This window comes from Bos grunniens, chromosome 20, assembly GCF_055505025.1.
Source record: "Bos grunniens cultivar Pamir isolate PY7600 chromosome 20, Bosgru_T2T1.0, whole genome shotgun sequence".
Taxonomy (NCBI): domain Eukaryota; kingdom Metazoa; phylum Chordata; class Mammalia; order Artiodactyla; family Bovidae; genus Bos; species Bos grunniens.
In genome coordinates this window covers 73,283,289-73,296,733 of record NC_141184.1, presented here as the reverse complement: position 1 = coordinate 73,296,733, position 13,445 = coordinate 73,283,289, and positions in this window count along the sequence as shown.

The following is a 13,445-nucleotide window of genomic DNA, read 5'->3' as shown; positions in this document are numbered from 1 at the left end:
ACCAGGCTCCTCCATCCATGGGATTCTCCGGGCAAGAATACTGGAGTGGGTTGCCATTTCCTTCTCCAGGGGATCTTTCTGACTCAGGGATCAAACCCAGGTCTTCTGCACTGCAGGCAGATGCTTTAACCTCTGAGCCACCAGGGAAGCCCTTTTGACTTTTAAGAGGAAATAATTCCTTCATGTGAAATACTCCATGAAACTTTCATATTTCTTAAACAATATTTGAAGCATCTCTAGGTTAATATATTGACAACTATGCTTTTCCTGTTTGTCTATATTTCTCTTGCAAGATTATTTCCTCTTTCAAAATACATTAACATTCAGAAGTTATTTGAGTTATATCTTATCAGACTGTAATTATAGTTGCCTAGTTTGGAAATAATATACTGAGAAATGGGCTCCACTAATTCCAAATTAGTTCCCCTAAACACAATGCAATAAACAAGATGGAGCACTTCTTCCCGTAATTTCTTAGAGAATTCACCCACACAATCTGCATGTGGAGTAGAGTTCCCTTTGGTCCACATCTTCGCTAGCATTTGTTATTGACAGACTTTGCAATGAGGACCATTCGGATTCAAGGAAGTGGTCCCTCCTTGTAATTTGCAGTTGAGTCGCTTCAATCATCAGTGTTATGGAGCAAGATGAACTTTTGGAAATGCAGATGCAATTCTATCACCTCCCTGCCACAACTACTCTTGGATTTTCTCATCATATTGAATATATGATCACATTCCTTCATTGCTTGTTCCCGAAGTTTGTCTCTGATGTCTTTTCACTGGAATGCCCTCTGCACTTTTTGGATTCTGTCCCATAGGGCATTTTTCATTTCTAGAATGTCCTAAGTTTCCCTGGTCACATAGCCTTCCAAGATGCTATTTTCCCTGCGTGAAATTCTTCCTGCATTTTAACCCTGGTTTACTTAGGTTCAACCTACGGATCTCAAATCAACTGTTGCTCTGAAAAGCCTTTGCTGACACCCAGGTTTTGGTGAGGGAAGAGGTCCCACTATAAGATTTCAAAGGATCTGGCTGTGATGTATCATTAAATTCCTCTCAGTGAAAGCAGGAACTCTGTGTCTTCTTCTCTCCGCATTCTATTTCCAGAAATTTATTACACGCCTCCTAGCTCATCGTAGGTGCTCAGTATTTACTTAGTGTGTGAAAGACAGAAAAGATCTTGGAGGCCTCAAGTTGTCACTTGGCTCGGCACTTTTGATCTCCTTGTATATTTGGCGATTGAATTCTTTCTTTCCAGGGTTGATGTGTACACTATATTCGAGGCACAATCTAAGGCATGAAGACATATCCATACATAGAGGGTCTTGCTTTCAAGGAACTCGTACAGCAGATTTCTACAAGTTAGGGCTTTTCAAATGCTCTAGAAGAATGTGAACGTTCAGTAGGCTCCATTTTCATTTCAAAGAAAGATCGTTTGACTTCCATAGCAAAGGTGGAGACCTTCCAACGTTGAGTCCAATACTTATACCTTGACCATTTCAGGCAAGTCTTGTGGTTCCTTCTGGAGGTGTGTGGCTCTTGCAGAAATGTGAAGATCTTCCATCGTCCTCAGACTTTGGTGTCATTTGCAATCATCCAGAAAGCTTCCAGGTCTAGGTTCCAGACCACCAGCACACACAGTCAGTAGCCAACGGAGTGGATTCCAGGAATACGCATTGTTCACCGGCATTACCGTTGATATTGTTGCTGCACACTCAATGCAGTGGGCAGGGCCTGGATTGTCCACTGGGTCTCATGTGGAATGGAAAGAAGGGCTCCCCCCCTCCCCCCCCCCACACACACACCACCCACCCCCACTGTTGACAGCCTTGTGACGAGAAACGGTCCCTGAAACAAGAATCAGACAAACCAGAGAAGCCCAGATGATAGTCCTTGAGATGAAGGAACTAAGCAGCTGGTTGCGATGGCACCAAGGGGAAAGGTTGCTCTTTGTGTCTGCCCCTCTACTCCTTTCTTCCTGGACGCCTTAGGGTTTTGTCATGGAGATTTGAAATAAAGTGCACAAAAGTCATATGTGTTGAATCAAGATTTTGCATTTAACCATCTCTCAAAAAGGAAGAGAGCTTCGCCTGCACATGTTTCTTTCAAAACCGTCAATTGCTTTTCAATTCTGGGGTTTCTCTCTTGCCTTGTTCAGTTAGCCTTAACAGTAAAAATCAACGAAAACTACATAAAGATTCAAAGATACCAACAAAGGACAGCTTCTGTTTTTGAAATCGTCTTTCCATTTAGTAGAACACGAGCTCTATTCTTTGTATTTTGCCTAGGGAATTAGCAATGTCCTGGTTCAGATGGCAAGGCATCCGCGCGCAGGAGACTGGGGTTTGATCCCTGGGTCGGGAAGATCCCGCCGGAGAAGGAAATGGCAACCCACTCCCAGTATCCTCGCCTGGGAAATGCCACGGACAGAGGAGCCTGATGGGCCGCAGTCCATGGGTTGTATTAAAGTTGGGCTCAACCCAGCAACTACGAACACAAGTATTTCCAAAGACCACACTCAAGTGTGTGTGTGTGTGTGTGTGTGTGTGTGTGTGTGTGTGTGTGTGTATCTCCTCTTGCCGTCTTGGAGTCTGTCTCGGAATCTTCATGTATTTCTGCCTCTGTATCTCCTGACAGCCAGCCGCCGGCCCGTTCGTCTGGCCCCGGCCTCTCCCAGGCGCTCTGGCTCTGGCTGAGGAGCTTGCGCAGGCCAGCTGTCTCCCTTGGCGTGGGTGCGTGCGAGTGTCTGTGTGTCTGTGTGCCTGCCTGTGGCTCGTCTGCTCTCTCAGGAAGGTCGAGGGCTTGGCGTGGGGGCAAAGGGGGGGCCTCGGTAGTGCGAAGGGGAGGGGCTGAGGCGCTCCGGTCGACCGCGCCTCCCTGGCTTCTGGTGGGTTTGGGCACCGGACAGGTGCCGGGCAAGTTGGGCGCTCAAGTTTCGCTGCGTCTAGGCCCGCAGGAGGTTCAGAGGCCCCTGGGCCCCGGGGGTTGGGAGGCGGCGGGCGCCGAAGACCGACACCTCCGGGGCCGCGCGGGCCTGAGCAGCGAATGGGATCGGGGGGAGGCCCGGCTCAGCGAGCGCGGCCGGGTCTGGAGTGGCCGCGGGTGGGAGGGCGCCGAGACCTCCGCACCCCTCAGCCCAGCCCCCAGGCCCCGCGCGCACGCACGCACGCACGACCTCCCGGTCAATGGGGGGTCCTGGAAGCCCCTCGGGCCCCCGGGCCCGGCCAGGCGCTTGCTGGTCTGGTGTTGGCGGTGTTCGGGGGGTGGGGGTGGGGGGGCGGGCCGGCGTCAGCAGGCTGGAGTCCGGTCGCGGGTCGTGCGGCTCAAGTACAGCATGCCCCGCGACGAGAGGTGCGGCCCGTTGGCCCGACCTGCAGGGCAGAGCGAAAGGGAGGCGAAGCGCAAGGCTCTTAGGGCGCCCCGAGCCAAGCGCCACCGTCTCAGCCTGAAGGCGCCCGATCTCGTCTGATCTCGGAAGCTAAGCAGGGTCGGGCCTGGTTAGTATCTTGGATGGGAGACCACCTGGGAATCCCGGGTGCTCGAGGCTTTTTGCCTACCAGAAGAGGTCCTTTAGCCCCCGCCGCGCGTCCCGATTCTTGGATCCCCCCCGCAGCCCCAGCCCCTCCCGGGCCGCGGGGAGCGGGTGGCCGGGGCCCCGACTCCCGCTGCAGACCTGGGTTGCCTCCGCGCGGCCCGCGAGCCCCTCCGCATTCGCATTCGGCTTCCAGGACACCCGACGACCGGCAGTCCCGTCTCCACCTGGGGCTCCTTTGGCTTGCCTCAGGCAATCCCGGGGCTTGCACCGACTCCAGCCAGAGCCCCGGCCCCCGCCCCACCCCCTGCCTCGAGGCGATCGCGCATGCGCATGTGCGCGCGCACGCACAGATAGATGTGCCCAAACGGGGCATCTATCTTGTTCACTTATACCGTGGGTGGATCTATGCCTGGGAGTCGGACTGCTGGACCATAGGCTACTTCCACTTTTAGTTCCTTCGGGAACCTCCATATTCTTTTCCATACCGGCTCTACCCACGCCCATTCCTACTCACCGTGGAGGAGAGTTCCCTTTGCTCCACATCTTCTCCAGCATCGGTTATTGACAGACATCGCAGTGAGGCCCAGTCGGACTCATGTGAAGTGGTCCCTCCTTGGAGTTTGGAGTTGAGCCTCTCCAATCATTAGTGACGTGGAGCAAGATGACCTTTTGGAAATGCAGATGCAATGCTGTCACCTCCCTGCTCCAACGGCTCTCGTATTTTCCCAGCATATTGAAGATACGACCACTTCCCTTCAGGCTTGCTCCTCACGTTCTTCTCTGATGTCTTTTGCCTGGAATGCCCTCTGCACTCTTTGGCTTCCATCCCATAGGGCATTTTTCGTTTCTTGAATGTCCTAAGTTTCCCTGGTCACATAGCCTTCCAAGATGCTATTTTCCCTGCCTGAAATTCTTCCTGCATCTCAACCCTGGTTTACCTAGGTTCAACCTATGGACCTCAACGAAATGGTGCCTCTGGAAAGCCTTCCCTGACACCCAGGTTTTGTGGTGAGGGAAGAGGCCCCTCTATAGGTTCTCAAAGGATCTGCCTGTGATGTATCATTAGAGTCGTCTCAGTGAAAGCAGGAACTCTGTGTCTTCTTCTCTCCGCCTTCTATTCCCTGAAACTTATTACATGCCTCCTAGCTCATCGTAGGTGCTCAGTATTTACTTAGTGTGTGAAAGACAGAAAAGCTCTTGGAAGCCTCAAGGGGTCACTTGGCTCGGCACTTTTGATCTCTTTGTATATTTGGCGATTCAATTCTTTCCTTTCCTGGGTTGATGGGTACACTATATTCGAGGCACAATCTAAGGCATGAAGACATATCCATACATAGAGGGTCTTGCTTTCAAGGAACTCGTACAGCAGATTTCTACAAGTTAGGGCTTTTCAAATGCTCTAGAAGAATGTGAACGTTCAGTAGGCTCCATTTTCATTTCAAAGAAAGATCGTTTGACTTCCATAGCAAAGGTGGAGACCTTCCAACGTTGAGTCCAATACTTATACCTTGACCATTTCAGGCAAGTCTTGTGGTTCCTTCTGGAGGTGTGTGGCTCTTGCAGAAATGTGAAGATCTTCCATCGTCCTCAGACTTTGGTGTCATTTGCAATCATCCAGAAAGCTTCCAGGTCTAGGTTCCAGACCACCAGCACACACAGTCAGTAGCCAACGGAGTGGATTCCAGGAATACGCATTGTTCACCGGCATTACCGTTGATATTGTTGCTGCACACTCAATGCAGTGGGCAGGGCCTGGATTGTCCACTGGGTCTCATGTGGAATGGAAAGAAGGGCTCCCCCCCTCCCCCCCCCCACACACACACCACCCACCCCCACTGTTGACAGCCTTGTGACGAGAAACGGTCCCTGAAACAAGAATCAGACAAACCAGAGAAGCCCAGATGATAGTCCTTGAGATGAAGGAACTAAGCAGCTGGTTGCGATGGCACCAAGGGGAAAGGTTGCTCTTTGTGTCTGCCCCTCTACTCCTTTCTTCCTGGACGCCTTAGGGTTTTCTCATGGAGATTTGAAATAAAGTGCACAAAAGTCATATGTGTTGAATCAAGATTTTGCATTTAACCATCTCTCAAAAAGGAAGAGAGCTTCGCCTGCACATGTTTCTTTCAAAACCGTCAATTGCTTTTCAATTCTGGGGTTTCTCTCTTGCCTTGTTCAGTTAGCCTTAACAGTAAAAATCAACGAAAACTACATAAAGATTCAAAGATACCAACAAAGGACAGCTTCTGTTTTTGAAATCGTCTTTCCATTTAGTAGAACACGAGCTCTATTCTTTGTATTTTGCCTAGGGAATTAGCAATGTCCTGGTTCAGATGGCAAGGCATCCGCGCGCAGGAGACTGGGGTTTGATCCCTGGGTCGGGAAGATCCCGCCGGAGAAGGAAATGGCAACCCACTCCCAGTATCCTCGCCTGGGAAATGCCACGGACAGAGGAGCCTGATGGGCCGCAGTCCATGGGTTGTATTAAAGTTGGGCTCAACCCAGCAACTACGAACACAAGTATTTCCAAAGACCACACTCAAGTGTGTGTGTGTGTGTGTGTGTGTGTGTGTGTGTGTGTGTGTGTGTATCTCCTCTTGCCGTCTTGGAGTCTGTCTCGGAATCTTCATGTATTTCTGCCTCTGTATCTCCTGACAGCCAGCCGCCGGCCCGTTCGTCTGGCCCCGGCCTCTCCCAGGCGCTCTGGCTCTGGCTGAGGAGCTTGCGCAGGCCAGCTGTCTCCCTTGGCGTGGGTGCGTGCGAGTGTCTGTGTGTCTGTCTGTGTGCCTGCCTGTGGCTCGTCTGCTCTCTCAGGAAGGTCGAGGGCTTGGCGTGGGGGCAAAGGGGGGGCCTCGGTAGTGCGAAGGGGAGGGGCTGAGGCGCTCCGGTCGACCGCGCCTCCCTGGCTTCTGGTGGGTTTGGGCACCGGACAGGTGCCGGGCAAGTTGGGCGCTCAAGTTTCGCTGCGTCTAGGCCCGCAGGAGGTTCAGAGGCCCCTGGGCCCCGGGGGTTGGGAGGCGGCGGGCGCCGAAGACCGACACCTCCGGGGCCGCGCGGGCCTGAGCAGCGAATGGGATCGGGGGGAGGCCCGGCTCAGCGAGCGCGGCCGGGTCTGGAGTGGCCGCGGGTGGGAGGGCGCCGAGACCTCCGCACCCCTCAGCCCAGCCCCCAGGCCCCGCGCGCACGCACGCACGCACGACCTCCCGGTCAATGGGGGGTCCTGGAAGCCCCTCGGGCCCCCGGGCCCGGCCAGGCGCTTGCTGGTCTGGTGTTGGCGGTGTTCGGGGGGTGGGGGTGGGGGGGCGGGCCGGCGTCAGCAGGCTGGAGTCCGGTCGCGGGTCGTGCGGCTCAAGTACAGCATGCCCCGCGACGAGAGGTGCGGCCCGTTGGCCCGACCTGCAGGGCAGAGCGAAAGGGAGGCGAAGCGCAAGGCTCTTAGGGCGCCCCGAGCCAAGCGCCACCGTCTCAGCCTGAAGGCGCCCGATCTCGTCTGATCTCGGAAGCTAAGCAGGGTCGGGCCTGGTTAGTATCTTGGATGGGAGACCACCTGGGAATCCCGGGTGCTCGAGGCTTTTTGCCTACCAGAAGAGGTCCTTTAGCCCCCGCCGCGCGTCCCGATTCTTGGATCCCCCCCGCAGCCCCAGCCCCTCCCGGGCCGCGGGGAGCGGGTGGCCGGGGCCCCGACTCCCGCTGCAGACCTGGGTTGCCTCCGCGCGGCCCGCGAGCCCCTCCGCATTCGCATTCGGCTTCCAGGACACCCGACGACCGGCAGTCCCGTCTCCACCTGGGGCTCCTTTGGCTTGCCTCAGGCAATCCCGGGGCTTGCACCGACTCCAGCCAGAGCCCCGGCCCCCGCCCCACCCCCTGCCTCGAGGCGATCGCGCATGCGCATGTGCGCGCGCACGCACAGATAGATGTGCCCAAACGGGGCATCTATCTTGTTCACTTATACCGTGGGTGGATCTATGCCTGGGAGTCGGACTGCTGGACCATAGGCTACTTCCACTTTTAGTTCCTTCGGGAACCTCCATATTCTTTTCCATACCGGCTCTACCCACGCCCATTCCTACTCACCGTGGAGGAGAGTTCCCTTTGCTCCACATCTTCTCCAGCATCGGTTATTGACAGACATCGCAGTGAGGCCCAGTCGGACTCATGTGAAGTGGTCCCTCCTTGGAGTTTGGAGTTGAGCCTCTCCAATCATTAGTGACGTGGAGCAAGATGACCTTTTGGAAATGCAGATGCAATGCTGTCACCTCCCTGCTCCAACGGCTCTCGTATTTTCCCAGCATATTGAAGATACGACCACTTCCCTTCAGGCTTGCTCCTCACGTTCTTCTCTGATGTCTTTTGCCTGGAATGCCCTCTGCACTCTTTGGCTTCCATCCCATAGGGCATTTTTCGTTTCTTGAATGTCCTAAGTTTCCCTGGTCACATAGCCTTCCAAGATGCTATTTTCCCTGCCTGAAATTCTTCCTGCATCTCAACCCTGGTTTACCTAGGTTCAACCTATGGACCTCAACGAAATGGTGCCTCTGGAAAGCCTTCCCTGACACCCAGGTTTTGTGGTGAGGGAAGAGGCCCCTCTATAGGTTCTCAAAGGATCTGCCTGTGATGTATCATTAGAGTCGTCTCAGTGAAAGCAGGAACTCTGTGTCTTCTTCTCTCCGCCTTCTATTCCCTGAAACTTATTACATGCCTCCTAGCTCATCGTAGGTGCTCAGTATTTACTTAGTGTGTGAAAGACAGAAAAGCTCTTGGAAGCCTCAAGGGGTCACTTGGCTCGGCACTTTTGATCTCTTTGTATATTTGGCGATTCAATTCTTTCCTTTCCTGGGTTGATGGGTACACTATATTCGAGGCACAATCTAAGGCATGAAGACATATCCATACATAGAGGGTCTTGCTTTCAAGGAACTCGTACAGCAGATTTCTACAAGTTAGGGCTTTTCAAATGCTCTAGAAGAATGTGAACGTTCAGTAGGCTCCATTTTCATTTCAAAGAAAGATCGTTTGACTTCCATAGCAAAGGTGGAGACCTTCCAACGTTGAGTCCAATACTTATACCTTGACCATTTCAGGCAAGTCTTGTGGTTCCTTCTGGAGGTGTGTGGCTCTTGCAGAAATGTGAAGATCTTCCATCGTCCTCAGACTTTGGTGTCATTTGCAATCATCCAGAAAGCTTCCAGGTCTAGGTTCCAGACCACCAGCACACACAGTCAGTAGCCAACGGAGTGGATTCCAGGAATACGCATTGTTCACCGGCATTACCGTTGATATTGTTGCTGCACACTCAATGCAGTGGGCAGGGCCTGGATTGTCCACTGGGTCTCATGTGGAATGGAAAGAAGGGCTCCCCCCCTCCACCCCCCACACACACACCACCCACCCCCACTGTTGACAGCCTTGTGACGAGAAACGGTCCCTGAAACAAGAATCAGACAAACCAGAGAAGCCCAGATGATAGTCCTTGAGATGAAGGAACTAAGCAGCTGGTTGCGATGGCACCAAGGGGAAAGGTTGCTCTTTGTGTCTGCCCCTCTACTCCTTTCTTCCTGGACGCCTTAGGGTTTTCTCATGGAGATTTGAAATAAAGTGCACAAAAGTCATATGTGTTGAATCAAGATTTTGCATTTAACCATCTCTCAAAAAGGAAGAGAGCTTCGCCTGCACATGTTTCTTTCAAAACCGTCAATTGCTTTTCAATTCTGGGGTTTCTCTCTTGCCTTGTTCAGTTAGCCTTAACAGTAAAAATCAACGAAAACTACATAAAGATTCAAAGATACCAACAAAGGACAGCTTCTGTTTTTGAAATCGTCTTTCCATTTAGTAGAACACGAGCTCTATTCTTTGTATTTTGCCTAGGGAATTAGCAATGTCCTGGTTCAGATGGCAAGGCATCCGCGCGCAGGAGACTGGGGTTTGATCCCTGGGTCGGGAAGATCCCGCCGGAGAAGGAAATGGCAACCCACTCCCAGTATCCTCGCCTGGGAAATGCCACGGACAGAGGAGCCTGATGGGCCGCAGTCCATGGGTTGTATTAAAGTTGGGCTCAACCCAGCAACTACGAACACAAGTATTTCCAAAGACCACACTCAAGTGTGTGTGTGTGTGTGTGTGTGTGTGTGTGTGTGTGTGTGTGTGTATCTCCTCTTGCCGTCTTGGAGTCTGTCTCGGAATCTTCATGTATTTCTGCCTCTGTATCTCCTGACAGCCAGCCGCCGGCCCGTTCGTCTGGCCCCGGCCTCTCCCAGGCGCTCTGGCTCTGGCTGAGGAGCTTGCGCAGGCCAGCTGTCTCCCTTGGCGTGGGTGCGTGCGAGTGTCTGTGTGTCTGTCTGTGTGCCTGCCTGTGGCTCGTCTGCTCTCTCAGGAAGGTCGAGGGCTTGGCGTGGGGGCAAAGGGGGGGCCTCGGTAGTGCGAAGGGGAGGGGCTGAGGCGCTCCGGTCGACCGCGCCTCCCTGGCTTCTGGTGGGTTTGGGCACCGGACAGGTGCCGGGCAAGTTGGGCGCTCAAGTTTCGCTGCGTCTAGGCCCGCAGGAGGTTCAGAGGCCCCTGGGCCCCGGGGGTTGGGAGGCGGCGGGCGCCGAAGACCGACACCTCCGGGGCCGCGCGGGCCTGAGCAGCGAATGGGATCGGGGGGAGGCCCGGCTCAGCGAGCGCGGCCGGGTCTGGAGTGGCCGCGGGTGGGAGGGCGCCGAGACCTCCGCACCCCTCAGCCCAGCCCCCAGGCCCCGCGCGCACGCACGCACGCACGACCTCCCGGTCAATGGGGGGTCCTGGAAGCCCCTCGGGCCCCCGGGCCCGGCCAGGCGCTTGCTGGTCTGGTGTTGGCGGTGTTCGGGGGGTGGGGGTGGGGGGGCGGGCCGGCGTCAGCAGGCTGGAGTCCGGTCGCGGGTCGTGCGGCTCAAGTACAGCATGCCCCGCGACGAGAGGTGCGGCCCGTTGGCCCGACCTGCAGGGCAGAGCGAAAGGGAGGCGAAGCGCAAGGCTCTTAGGGCGCCCCGAGCCAAGCGCCACCGTCTCAGCCTGAAGGCGCCCGATCTCGTCTGATCTCGGAAGCTAAGCAGGGTCGGGCCTGGTTAGTATCTTGGATGGGAGACCACCTGGGAATCCCGGGTGCTCGAGGCTTTTTGCCTACCAGAAGAGGTCCTTTAGCCCCCGCCGCGCGTCCCGATTCTTGGATCCCCCCCGCAGCCCCAGCCCCTCCCGGGCCGCGGGGAGCGGGTGGCCGGGGCCCCGACTCCCGCTGCAGACCTGGGTTGCCTCCGCGCGGCCCGCGAGCCCCTCCGCATTCGCATTCGGCTTCCAGGACACCCGACGACCGGCAGTCCCGTCTCCACCTGGGGCTCCTTTGGCTTGCCTCAGGCAATCCCGGGGCTTGCACCGACTCCAGCCAGAGCCCCGGCCCCCGCCCCACCCCCTGCCTCGAGGCGATCGCGCATGCGCATGTGCGCGCGCACGCACAGATAGATGTGCCCAAACGGGGCATCTATCTTGTTCACTTATACCGTGGGTGGATCTATGCCTGGGAGTCGGACTGCTGGACCATAGGCTACTTCCACTTTTAGTTCCTTCGGGAACCTCCATATTCTTTTCCATACCGGCTCTACCCACGCCCATTCCTACTCACCGTGGAGGAGAGTTCCCTTTGCTCCACATCTTCTCCAGCATCGGTTATTGACAGACATCGCAGTGAGGCCCAGTCGGACTCATGTGAAGTGGTCCCTCCTTGGAGTTTGGAGTTGAGCCTCTCCAATCATTAGTGACGTGGAGCAAGATGACCTTTTGGAAATGCAGATGCAATGCTGTCACCTCCCTGCTCCAACGGCTCTCGTATTTTCCCAGCATATTGAAGATACGACCACTTCCCTTCAGGCTTGCTCCTCACGTTCTTCTCTGATGTCTTTTGCCTGGAATGCCCTCTGCACTCTTTGGCTTCCATCCCATAGGGCATTTTTCGTTTCTTGAATGTCCTAAGTTTCCCTGGTCACATAGCCTTCCAAGATGCTATTTTCCCTGCCTGAAATTCTTCCTGCATCTCAACCCTGGTTTACCTAGGTTCAACCTATGGACCTCAACGAAATGGTGCCTCTGGAAAGCCTTCCCTGACACCCAGGTTTTGTGGTGAGGGAAGAGGCCCCTCTATAGGTTCTCAAAGGATCTGCCTGTGATGTATCATTAGAGTCGTCTCAGTGAAAGCAGGAACTCTGTGTCTTCTTCTCTCCGCCTTCTATTCCCTGAAACTTATTACATGCCTCCTAGCTCATCGTAGGTGCTCAGTATTTACTTAGTGTGTGAAAGACAGAAAAGCTCTTGGAAGCCTCAAGGGGTCACTTGGCTCGGCACTTTTGATCTCTTTGTATATTTGGCGATTCAATTCTTTCCTTTCCTGGGTTGATGGGTACACTATATTCGAGGCACAATCTAAGGCATGAAGACATATCCATACATAGAGGGTCTTGCTTTCAAGGAACTCGTACAGCAGATTTCTACAAGTTAGGGCTTTTCAAATGCTCTAGAAGAATGTGAACGTTCAGTAGGCTCCATTTTCATTTCAAAGAAAGATCGTTTGACTTCCATAGCAAAGGTGGAGACCTTCCAACGTTGAGTCCAATACTTATACCTTGACCATTTCAGGCAAGTCTTGTGGTTCCTTCTGGAGGTGTGTGGCTCTTGCAGAAATGTGAAGATCTTCCATCGTCCTCAGACTTTGGTGTCATTTGCAATCATCCAGAAAGCTTCCAGGTCTAGGTTCCAGACCACCAGCACACACAGTCAGTAGCCAACGGAGTGGATTCCAGGAATACGCATTGTTCACCGGCATTACCGTTGATATTGTTGCTGCACACTCAATGCAGTGGGCAGGGCCTGGATTGTCCACTGGGTCTCATGTGGAATGGAAAGAAGGGCTCCCCCCCTCCCCCCCCCCCACACACACACCACCCACCCCCACTGTTGACAGCCTTGTGACGAGAAACGGTCCCCGAAACAAGAATCAGACAAACCAGAGAAGCCCAGATGATAGTCCTTGAGATGAAGGAACTAAGCAGCTGGTTGCGATGGCACCAAGGGGAAAGGTTGCTCTTTGTGTCTGCCCCTCTACTCCTTTCTTCCTGGACGCCTTAGGGTTTTGTCATGGAGATTTGAAATAAAGTGCACAAAAGTCATATGTGTTGAATCAAGATTTTGCATTTAACCATCTCTCAAAAAGGAAGAGAGCTTCGCCTGCACATGTTTCTTTCAAAACCGTCAATTGCTTTTCAATTCTGGGGTTTCTCTCTTGCCTTGTTCAGTTAGCCTTAACAGTAAAAATCAACGAAAACTACATAAAGATTCAAAGATACCAACAAAGGACAGCTTCTGTTTTTGAAATCGTCTTTCCATTTAGTAGAACACGAGCTCTATTCTTTGTATTTTGCCTAGGGAATTAGCAATGTCCTGGTTCAGATGGCAAGGCATCCGCGCGCAGGAGACTGGGGTTTGATCCCTGGGTCGGGAAGATCCCGCCGGAGAAGGAAATGGCAACCCACTCCCAGTATCCTCGCCTGGGAAATGCCACGGACAGAGGAGCCTGATGGGCCGCAGTCCATGGGTTGTATTAAAGTTGGGCTCAACCCAGCAACTACGAACACAAGTATTTCCAAAGACCACACTCAAGTGTGTGTGTGTGTGTGTGTGTGTGTGTGTGTGTGTGTGTGTGTATCTCCTCTTGCCGTCTTGGAGTCTGTCTCGGAATCTTCATGTATTTCTGCCTCTGTATCTCCTGACAGCCAGCCGCCGGCCCGTTCGTCTGGCCCCGGCCTCTCCCAGGCGCTCTGGCTCTGGCTGAGGAGCTTGCGCAGGCCAGCTGTCTCCCTTGGCGTGGGTGCGTGCGAGTGTCTGTGTGTCTGTCTGTGTGCCTGCCTGTGGCT